Source organism: Monopterus albus, unplaced genomic scaffold (assembly GCF_001952655.1).
Source record: "Monopterus albus unplaced genomic scaffold, M_albus_1.0 scaffold66.1, whole genome shotgun sequence".
In the NCBI taxonomy this organism is placed as follows: Eukaryota; Metazoa; Chordata; class Actinopteri; order Synbranchiformes; family Synbranchidae; genus Monopterus; species Monopterus albus.
In genome coordinates this window covers 1,441,509-1,453,247 of record NW_018127946.1, presented here as the reverse complement: position 1 = coordinate 1,453,247, position 11,739 = coordinate 1,441,509, and the positions used below count along the sequence as shown (strand labels likewise).

General features: G+C 40.1%; 1 protein-coding gene across 1 annotated transcript in view; it reads left to right on the top strand.

Annotated features, from left to right (window-relative positions):
* The window catches only part of cdh24b (cadherin 24, type 2b), a 145,598-nt gene that overhangs the window by 98,415 nt on the left and 35,444 nt on the right, over positions 1-11,739 (top strand). The gene's annotated exons all lie outside the window — the stretch shown is intronic.

The window sequence follows — 11,739 nt, the reverse complement described above, 5'->3', positions numbered from 1 at the left end:
ATTTTGGTCCCAGTTTTAGCACTAGGAGCATGGATTGGCCCCAAATGTCTGTCCAAACCCAACCTGTGCCCAGGAGTGTGGTGTCCAAACCTCGACCCAGACCCGACAAGCTTATTGTATATAATGTTCGAACCTGAGTTGAACCCAGCGCAGTTGGGTTTGTTCAGTTTTTCCCCTTATCATTAAACAAAGCAGACATTTGAGTGCTCCAGCTGTCTAGCCTAAAGTTTGACCTACTTGTCCGAACCCGACCCAGACCTGAACATAATTTTTAAATTTCTGTCTGAACCCGGCCCAAAGCGGGTACTGATGGGTCCTGCCAGGCTCGGTTTGGGTATCCACACTCCACACAGGAGTGGTCAGGTTGGTGAACAGCTTCTACCTCTGCCGATCTTACAGAGAGCTCCATAAGTGTCCCAACCATTTAGGAGCTACCAGGAAATTACCTGGAGACCAAGACATCCAAGCACATTCAATGTGAAGAATGAGATACTGTTATCACACACATATAAATTAATCATTTCATTATCACAGCAACAGCAAAATGGAGCTCCATACGTCCTCATATAAAAATTTCATATAAAAATACTTTCTGTATTTTAAAACTTCCCACTGTTTTTATATTTTCAGCTGCAACTGTCAGGAAAAAATGTCATCAGGATTTGTACTTAGGGGAGTGTTGTAATACACTGACATTAGAAACACTTTTTGTCCTTGCTGAAAGAAGTGTAGGAAGATCATGAAGCTTTACTCTCAGGGAAGAGTGTTTTAATATTTTAGGCTCACTTTCGGTGTGATTCCTGACTCTAATTCAGAGGTGCTTGATAAGTTCATTCATACTTTGACTGCATTTCCCAAACCCACTGGCATCACATAATGTATGCCATCAACAGCGATTTAGTTCTTGTTCAGCACTTTTGCTTCTTCTGTGTTTGATTCCTAACATGGTTTGACTAATTTCAGCTGACTCTAATGCTTGGTTATAGTTGCAAAAGAATAATAATGATTGTGGTGATAACCTAAAAAAGAGGCAATAATTTCCAATAATTGCAAATCCCTAATTAAGTTTTACATCTTCAGAGCACAAATAAGTGATGGAGGAAATGAAATGAAAGGAAAGCCTAATTAAAATGGAGATGGCTAATACCAGAATGCATTTTTATCCTTGTATTTTCTTTATCCCTCTGTTTCTTTTTTTCTGTATTAATATTTCATCTAAAGTTCAGACGGTAAAATCACTGCAAAAACATTGCTCTCAGTCAAATCTCACTTTCTCCTTCTCACTCACAGCCCTCCTTCATTCGCGCTCAGCTCCTTGTCGTGCTTCTCCCAGTTTTTTCTTCCCTTGAACCTTGCCATACATTTTTGTTCCTCCCTTCGCTTACAATATTGCAGGTGGAGGAGAATGTCAGTGGCGAGTCTAACTAGTTTGAGCCAGTTACACACTGTACTTTCCCTTCTCTTAGTCACATCAGTCAGCCATTCAGCCAGCCAGCCAGCCAGTGTACCACTTTGTCATTTCATCATCTTGTCAGTGCACTCCAGAGTCAGGCGGTGTAAAGCTTTTTAGCCATTTGATATCCTGGATAGACTGGAGCTGGCGCTTGCATACTCTTCATAACCTTGCGGCTGGATTTCATTTCAAATTAACATACATAAATTAACATCAATAAATTTAGTGCAACAAATTCTATTATACAAGTTACTAATACGTTTCTCCATTATTTTATCCTGCCCGGAGACGAACCACTGCTGATTTGAGATTGACGCGGAGTGGTGCATTCGACATAGTTTAACACTATTTGCACTTAACACTGGGTGCGTTTACACCAGCATGCAGCGGCAGGCGTTCACATACTAATGGACTAATGGACACACACATGCTGAGGCATAGCCTGCCTTCTCCTCCTACTCCACGTGGCATTAGCTCAGTAATGGCTAATGGCCTACAGATACCTCTCTCCACAGAACAAGTTAAACAGTGACATGCAGGGCTTTATACTGTTTGCCCTGCAAAGTAAAAGATATGCAGTACTCTGTTTCATTATTAACCCCTGTAGCCCCAAGAGAGAAGGCAACACTTTTACCTTCATTGTTGCTACATGCAGTCCAATTTAACCCCGTAGTGACTTGGGAAGGTGATAAATTTTGCTTAGACAGCAGCTCTGTATCCATCTCTCCACTGTTGCCTGGACTATCATTCCATCTCTGCCCTGAACACTCGTGCTGATGCCTGAATCCCACTCACCCTGCCTTGATCCATCCTTCTGTCTCACTGGCCTTTTGCTGTAAACCCTCCTTAGTATGAGCACCTGTGTGATGGACTCTCCCTAAACGGATGCAGATTTTATTCTGGCTATTTTCAAAACCGGTGCATGCACCTTAGCCAGCTAGACAATTTTTAATGACTCCCCTGACTCAGTGCCTTCCATCACCACCATCATCACAGGATAAGATGTGGCAGAGTCACCTGACTCAGTGCCTTCCATCACCACCATCATCACAAGATAAGATGTGGCAGAGTCACATACTTGTGTTGTTTTTATTCCCATTTGCCCCCCCCCCCCTTCTCCTCGCCAAATGCTTTTACAGCATAGCCCCAATCCACACTTGTCTTCAAAAAGTGGTTCCCTGCTGTTTCTTCACCCTCTGCGTTCCTCTCTTCTCACCCTGTCTGTCCCTCTTGTATTCTACTGTATCTTTCATTTCACATTTATCTTTTCTTGCAGTCATCTCCTCTTATTTTCCATTATTCCCAGCCCTCCCCTCTCCATCCAGTCTTTTTTCTGCTCTTTCAAACCTGTATTTAACTACAGCCTCCCTAATTAATACTCACCACCTGTCATTTCACATTATTTCCATCTAATCCTCCTGCCAGCGTGACGCTATTCATCCGATCACCGCGGTCCCCAGCCGATTGTGACATCCCTCAGTAAGCTTTGTTTGACAGTGGTCATGGGGAGTAAGAACAGGCTTATATGGACTAGGTGAGACAGAGACATGAAGTGTCATCTTGTCTTTGAGGTAGTGCCCAAACACAGCACAGGAGGGCTTTCAGTCTTCTCCCCATTGCATAATTATTGCCAGCTCAATGTGGCGCACCTATATTAGTGGGACATGAGACATTGAACCAGTGAGCCCATGTTGTTTCCTCACAGCCCACTCTAATGACTTTACTTGTTGGAACAAAGGCAGAGGACAGATCCCACCCGCTCTCTATTTTCATCCGATGTCTGATTTTATCGGGGACCTGTGCTACTTTCTCAGGCTCTTTATGTGCTGAATGAGCCTGGATTTTCTCCCTTTGCACTACCCTCTCTTCCCACCCCCCACCCCCACTTTCTCTTGTCCCCCAGTCCATCACAGGTGGAAATGATGTATGACTTGTGTTGGCAGCTGCTCTCCTGTGTGAGCAGAAAGCTGATAATGACTAGGTCTGCCTACTTTGCCAGCATCACACCTCCTTTGTCACTCTCTTTGTGAGCACTCCCTATGTGTGACGTGCGTATATAGACAGCGATGCTGGAGCACTTCACTCTGCCAGTGTGTGTGTGTGTGTGTGTGTGTGTGTGCGTGAGAGCTCATGAAAGGGCCAGCTGAAACAGAGTAAGCGTGCATTGCCCGCTACAGTGTACAATAGCACAGATCAATAGAAACCGCAGTCTCTGACTTGTAAATAACTTTCCTAATTTGCTGTCTCATTAGCAGTAGGCCTGTTTATGTTCAAGTTGTCTTCATTTCTGCCTTCTGGTGCTGTGTCAGTCCCAGATGGCAGGCATGGTAGTCACACCACATAAACAGGCATTTAACGTTGAGTCATTGGCGCCCGCTGTCCCTTTCAGTGGGCAGACCCCTGCAGGGCCATGTGGCCACTTGCATACTGTACCCTGCAGCAACAGAGTGTATATCTGCTTTCAGGGTTGTTGTATGACACTCAGTGTGTTCTCATGTAATATGAACCAGCTGTATATAATAATGTACCAGGGCTCATGGGCATTAATATGCTGTTGTAGCAGCCTCCACTCTCCTAGAAAGCGTTCCACAAGATTTTGGAGCCTGGCTGCAAAGATTTATTCACATTCATCCACAAAAGCATTAGTGAGGTCAGGCACTGATAGGTTTTGATAAGTCTTATCTCACAGTCAGTGCTCTAAATCCCAGAGGTGTTGGATGGTGTTGAGGCCCGGGCTCTGTGCAGGCTAGTGAAGTTTTCCTGCACCAAACTAAGAAAACTATTTCTATATGAGCCTTGCTTTGTGCACTGAGGGTAATATTTTAAAACAAGAGGGGGCTTTCCCAGACTGTTGCCTCTGAGTTACAAGCACAGTATATTCTAAAATATCATCGTATCATTGCACAAAGATTTCTCTTCATTGCCCAAACTATGAAAAGCTGTCAAACACACACAGACATACTCTGAATATACTGTAGCATAATTGTAGTATTTTAGAATCAAATACCAAATTGTCAAAATGACCGATTTTTTTCCCATGCTATGTGAATAAGCAACCCTGTCTCCTCTAGAAAAGGAGTTTATTTAAGAGTTTAATAAATTTAAGAAGAAGACATAACAATCAGCTAAACAGCAACAGCATAATCTCTATTGGTTCAAAGAGCAATCAAACCATAGAGCAGGGTGTGTGTAGGATGTCGGCTATTAGCTCTGCAGGTTAAGAGGAAGATGATAGAGTGAGAACAATCCTGCTGATGCTAATGGAGGAGAAAAAAGAAAGAAATAGTTCTCACACATGATCTGAAATGTATTTGCTTTATCATCCCTCAAACATCTTTTGTTTCTAGATTAATATAGTTCTTAATTCTGCAACCAGTTTGTATGGGTGGGTGAATAACTGTATTTCCAATTTAAGAGAATCAGCCATCTTGCTATTATGGTAGAAAAGGCCTGAGCACCCGTGAGGGGACTGGACAGCTCTACATTTCTTGCTGGAATACCTAATAGTGCAGTAAATGGACAAAGGAAAAGATAATACATACACAGAAATGTAGACGGGGCCCGGTTTGATATGTCCTATGTACAGAATGATCCAGGTCTGGTTTAATCCTAGCCAGGCTGATTTTAGTCCGGGATACACAAAGTACACATTTGAACTGAATCAGACTGTGACAGGCACAGATAAAGGTGTGGTGAATTCTACCTAAAACCTCCTTCCATTCATCATCTCCAAACTCTCTCAAGGTCAGACTTGATGTTCTGTCTTGCTTTGGAAGCTAAAGTGGGAGAAAGCTTTGCAACATACAGTAGTTATAAAGCACAGATACATCCCCTTTGTTATTGACACCAGTCTCTAGGATGACATCAAGTTGGGTTTGAAAGGGAAGTTGCAGAAACTGTGCAAAGTTGGGGAAAGTTTGGTAAATATTAATTTACATACACATCTTTAAATGTTCTGATGCCTTTGCCATGCCAAAGCCTAAAGCCATTGTCAGTCAGTGAGGAAGAGAATGATCGATTTTTACTGCAGCAGGAGGACAGTGGATGTGTTGTGAAGTCCAAAATGAAAACAGCTTCTAGACAGGTAGAGACTCATCAAATACTGGATTAGTGTTTGAGTGTTTAGGTATCAGTGGTAGTGTGGAGCAAAGCGCTGCTGTCAGGGATGCTGGGCTATAAGAGCCTTCCACCATCAAAACCCATGTTGGGACCCAGTCGCTGAGGCCATAGTGGAATTATGGCCAGTGATAGATGCTACTGTATGAATATTTGCAGCCCTGTAATATAACTGAAAGTGTGGAAGGGCAAACACCCAGGAGCTTCTGGTAGTTTCTGGAGAGATTTATGTGTCCTGTTATTGCATATTAGGTTTGAGGGGAGACATACTGTATTTGTTGCCTGGATTATGAAACCCTGACAACATGCTTTCAAGTATAGGAAGTGCTACCTTTATATACAGTACTGCAGTCTAGTTGGGCAGGATTGTGAAACTGGAGACTGGGATTCATATCCTGAGTCTTGTATAGTATGTGATTAGGTTTAGGAAACAACAGCATTTTTTTGGCTACATGGGGAGCTGAAGAAACAAGATATGGGCATAACATGCACACACACACACACAGTATCATCACCTATTAAACTGCCATGGCAACAATTGGCTTATTTACACATTTCAACATTTAAGGAGCATAATTATTATCCATGTGGAGTTGTGTTTCTGGCCATGAGGAAAATAGTTCCTGCTTTAGCTGCTAAATGCACTACGTTCAACAAGTTACTGCTTTTGTCTGTTGCTGTTTAGTGCTGTACCTTGTGTTTTAACACTTTTTTATCAAAAAACAGCTAAAAACAATAATGCTACAACAGAGAACTAAAACACTAAAGGTGTGTGCCAGACAGCTAAACTGAACTAAAACTCATTAAAGCTAAGGGGAGCCACACAGTACAGTGATAATTCTATTGAACACAGAATTAAACTATTAATACACTGTTTTTACATTGTCATTTGATAAATTTTATTATTAAAATCTTTATTATAGCCACTTAAAGGTTTGGGAAAGATTGCACTTTTGGTTAAATGTTAATTAAATAAACATTTTAAGCCATATCTTTATCCTAGGGAATCTCACTGAGGGTAGAAACCTCTTTTTCTAGAGAGCCGTGGCCAGTGTGGCACTATCACACTCCAGAAAATAAAAAGAAACACAACAAACAGAAGAGCAAACAACAATATATAACTTCTACAAATGCTAAAAAAAGACAATAATATATAAAATCTATAAATGTCCCATCTCATGCTTGAAGTCATTGTTGACTTTTTTTACTATTAAACCAAGACCAAGATCTTTCCCCAACCTTAACCAGGCTCCAGGTGTCTAGACATAACCATAAGTGTGTACTGTAGGAAAACCAGCGAACTCACTGAACATATTGCAGATTCATCATTTTGCAACTTGGAAGGTACTGTATGCATTTCTTCATCTTGTCTGGTTAGATTTTTCTTGGAATGTAATTTCAGTTGTTAATCAGTATGTAAACATCATTTTTATGAGACATGTGTGAAAAGTTGCCTCTTGCTGGTTTGAAATTATTGGTTCTTCATTCAGTTAATCCAGCTAAAGAAAACTATTTGCTATTTGTTATGACTCTGAGGAACTGGAACCAAGTGGAATGTGGGGAATTAACGAGAAGAGAAAATGTAAATGTGTAATAACTGTAACAAACTATTTTTTTTCACAGAGAGAAATAATGATATGCCTGTAATAACCATAGATTGTATGTTGAGTTGGAGGATGTGACACTTCCCAGAAGTCACAGCAAGTCAATCGCCCCCTGGTGGCTGGCAGCAGTATAGGTTATAAACCGTTCCCTCTTCATGTTAGAGAATGAGACATGAATGTTATCCAAAGGTGATTTTTGTCATTTTTGGTATTATCACAATGCTCTGTGTACAAGTGGTCATTATGTCACAAAAGCAAAATGGCCACCCCTGTTTTCACAATACTTTAGATTCACTTTTACACAGTGGCAGGAAGTAGTGACGTGTTGTCCATTTTTATATACATTTTGTGGTACAATAACATAATAATAATACAAATTAATAATAATTTAATAATAATAACACTCCTCTTTATGAATAACATCACCAGTGATTAATTTGTAAACTATGAAATGAAAAAAAGTTCCTCAGTGACCATTGTGTTGAGTAGTTTCCACATTAAGGGAGCAGCTTAGAGCCGAAAACATTTGTTGTGTTTGTACAGAGCACTATATCACATAAGAAGAGACACGTCTGCAAGTGCCAGTTACAAATGTCAAGCAGGAGTGATGCTAAATGCAGTAGGACTCCGAGGTCATTGCCTTCACCCTAATATCTGGGGACTTACTCCACACTAACATTATATTCAGAATATTACAGCAACAGCTTTAAAGCACACCAGAGACTTGATAATGTCTGGTATCCCCCGTTTCCTGTCACTAAAGTTACACTGAATGTGCACATAGTTTGACCAGTTGGATATGTTGTGAGATCATTAGCCTTATATTGCATGTAATTATTCTAATTTTAGTCCAGAATGCTGTTGTAACAGGCTAGTTCTACTAAAAGTATTAGACTTTGGACTCTTTCTACATTTTTCATATAGCCCATTTCTTTCATATATAAATAAGGTGCCAGGTTTGTCAAAATAGGTGCTGGTCACATTCTGAGAGATGCTGGATCCAGCTTGTTCCAGCACATATTAACCCCCGAACATCATCCTGTTTGTTTTATGTCTAACTGTGAAATCCTTTTTGGAAGCAGTGCTCATGGACTATATTTTTCAGTGACTTTAATCGCTTGGTTTTCACTTTGTTTAGTTTTGTATTTCTTTGGAAAAAGTAGCTTTTAGTCTATATGTTATGGTAAGTGAATTGAAACCATCCATTATATCCTATGCATTACACTTTTAAGCAGTGGGAACACTCCTTCACAGCTTCTAGTAGCACCTTGAGTAAATTACAGAAGCGGAAGGAGGAGGAGGAACAGTTGTGTTCACCAGGAGGTAAATGAAGTAAAGTAAAAAAAAAAAAGAAGTGGGTAAAGAGCAGCCTAGAGAGCAGCATATGGTAATGCATCCAATTCATCGCCCTTTAGAGCCATAAGGCCAGCAGTGAGCTTAACGCTACTGTCACAGTTACTGCTTGTAATGTGTGCAGAGAAAATGTTGTGTCGCTAGCTAGCAACTAACCATTTAAGCATGTTTAACTATGAAAAACAAACCCCACTGGAATGTTAGTGGTGTATTTGTGTTGTTGTACCCTCATGTAACCTCCATTGAGAATCTCACAGCCCTTACAACAGCAGCCACAGAAGCAAAACAATAATAAAAAAAAAAATGTTGGTTTGTAAAGTATTTTCCATAAGGGATTTTCTCTCAGATATTAAAATGGCGATTAATAGAAACCAATAGATATTAAAATGGCAATTATTAGAAACAAAATCAGTTAAATATGCAAATCATAGCTGGGAAAAATTATTTGAAAGGTACCTTATTAATTAATGTTCATCTGTTTGGTTAAATGTGGTTTCATCTTGATGCAAAAGAAATTTGTTTCAGTCTCTTCCAGTCCATCTTGGATGTTCTGGTTTAGAGGCGTCCGTGCAAATTTAACCATAGCAATTACATGCTGACATGCTTATTGCTTCTGCTTGTCATCTGATCAAAATGACTGGAGTCATTTCAACATTATACTTCATGTAATTAAAGGTTACATCTCCTTCTTTTGCTCATGCTCAGTTTGAAACAGCACTAAATAGCTTGGCTGACAGATGGACATCTTCATTGTGAGGGCAGCATCTTCAGCACTGGCGGGGCACTATTCTTATTTTGAGGTATTTGTGATGGCACATAATTTTAGCTGTCAACATGATGAATAAGTTAAAAGCTCAACTCTGCACATAATGTTCTAGTAAGTGGTTGTCCAGCAGATAATGACCTTTCCATATTTACCTTTAACTTTGCATGTTCCTCCTCAACAGTGTGGGGCTACAGAGATATTACATTACAAGAACTGTGGTTGTTTCCTTTTTCCTGTGGAGATTGTTGATAGTGAAAACAACAATGCAAACTGAAGAAACACTCATGCATATTCTTCTTTTCAGCAAAACACATATACAGTAGTAAAGCTCTGAAAACCTGCTCACCGCAATTACTGCTCACTATCACAGCGGATGAGTGAGTGTAAACACATGGCAGTCTTAGTAATGGGACAATGTGAACCAGAAGTATCCTGCATGTACTGTAACTCCAGGTCTATAACAACTTGTGTAGCCAGCCGTCACTCTGTATCACAAAGTTAATGAAATACTGCAAACACAGTTACTCCCTGGCATTGTGGTTACGATCGTGCTAGCAGTGGGTGAAATCTCATCTGGCGCTAAACTCTAATCAAAGCCTACACTGTGGGTAGCAAAGCCTTTGCATCAAGCATGCATCCAATTTTATTGTAGATGTCAGGATGAATAGTTTGGTGCACAGAGCATCTGACTTTGACAATGGAGAACCCTGTTTGCATCCCATTTCATACTAATGGTAAATGGTCTTATACTTGTATAGCGCTATTCACACTCAAAGCCCTTTCACACTACTTGGCCATTCATCCATTCGCACTCCTAAACGTTCACACATTCACACACCAATGTTATTGGAGCAACTGGGGGTTCAGTGTCTTGCTCAAGGACACTTCGACACGTGACTGCACAAGTCGGGAATCGAACCACTAATCCACCAGTTAGGAGATGACCCGCTCTACCTCCACAGCACTGGCTTGTTGTAACTATGACAACAATCATTCCCTGATCTTTTAGTAGGAGTTATAATCAGGGATGTTGCAACTATTGAAAAAAGTCACTTGATTACCTCTGTATTTTTTAGAGGAATGTGAATAGTTTAGCAGCCTGAGGGTGTATAGATTGAAACACACTTTTGCTGATGCCAGTATTTATACCCCCAATATACAGTATATGAAGAAGGATTCAGTGTTTCTTCACCAGAGCTTTACTGTAGAGAACTCTTTCAGAATCATTTAGACATTCATAGCAGAACCAAAAAGTTATAATATGTAAATTATAATGTAGTAAACAGAACAGTAGGTACTTAGAAGTACCTTTTGAATTAATCATTTAGTTTAAAGGATCTGTTAGAGAAAGAAACCCGCTGCATGTTTTTAAAATTTTAATAACACTAATTACTAGAAGGGCTTTGTCATTACACAACTGACATCAACAGACTTAAGAAGACAACAATCAAACACTCTGAGTGATGTCGCCTCATAGTTTGTCTCGCAGTGATGTTGTCACATTTGTAGAATTCATCAGATTGTGCGTTTGCCCAGATACAATACTTTCTGGTTGAAGTGCTAGCTATCTTTTATTCTGTCAACTCACTGTGTTTGTGCAATGTTTTTCCCTCTCACATTTACAGGTCTATCTGAATCCCTTAGCTTTAGCTGAGCAGATAACACAGTTTGAATGAGCCTGTCTGTTCTGTGAGTCTGAGCCAAATTGTGATATCTTACCTTTTCCCTCGCTCGGTTTCTATCTTTCCTACCATGCTTAGTCTTGTCAGTGCTGCCGGTGGCTGCTGTGTGTGTGTGTGTGTGTGTGTGTGTGTGTGTGTGTGTGTGTGCTAGACTGAAATAAAGTGGTAAGTGGGTATTTGACTATATGTATCTTTATGTGTGTGTTTTATGCAGTAATGCATGCTGTGTTTGGTGCTCATCAGATGAATCATAAGAGGAATGTACTGTATATCCCTGTAAAATGCAATGCCAGCAAATGGAATTAGAAGGTGCTGCTTTAATATGAGAAGCAGTAAAAGTAAAACTAGCATATTTAAACATAATGGCAGTACACATGAAAGAGCATGTTAGTTTAATTAATACTCATTAGCAGGAGGGAGCACTGGATGACTCAGCGTGGATGTTTGTGATGAATTAGCTCGCATTGTCGCATTCAAAATGTTTTGAGGTAAAGGAAAGCTTCTCTTATTCTAATCTTTGCTCTTTTTTTTTATCACCTCTGTCCTTTCTGTTTTTTATTTGTACAGCAGGTTTTCTGGCAGTGCTTTACCTGGCTTTAATATCTCACTGCTTAGTGTCCAAACACACACTTTGCCTTGCTCTTTTATTATCTTTTTTTCCTTCATCCTTTCAGTTCTTTTATATTAAGTGGCTCCTTTTCTGTAAGAAATATTGTAAATGTCCAGCACAGGTGGGGAACAGCTATTTGAAAATGATTAAATGTT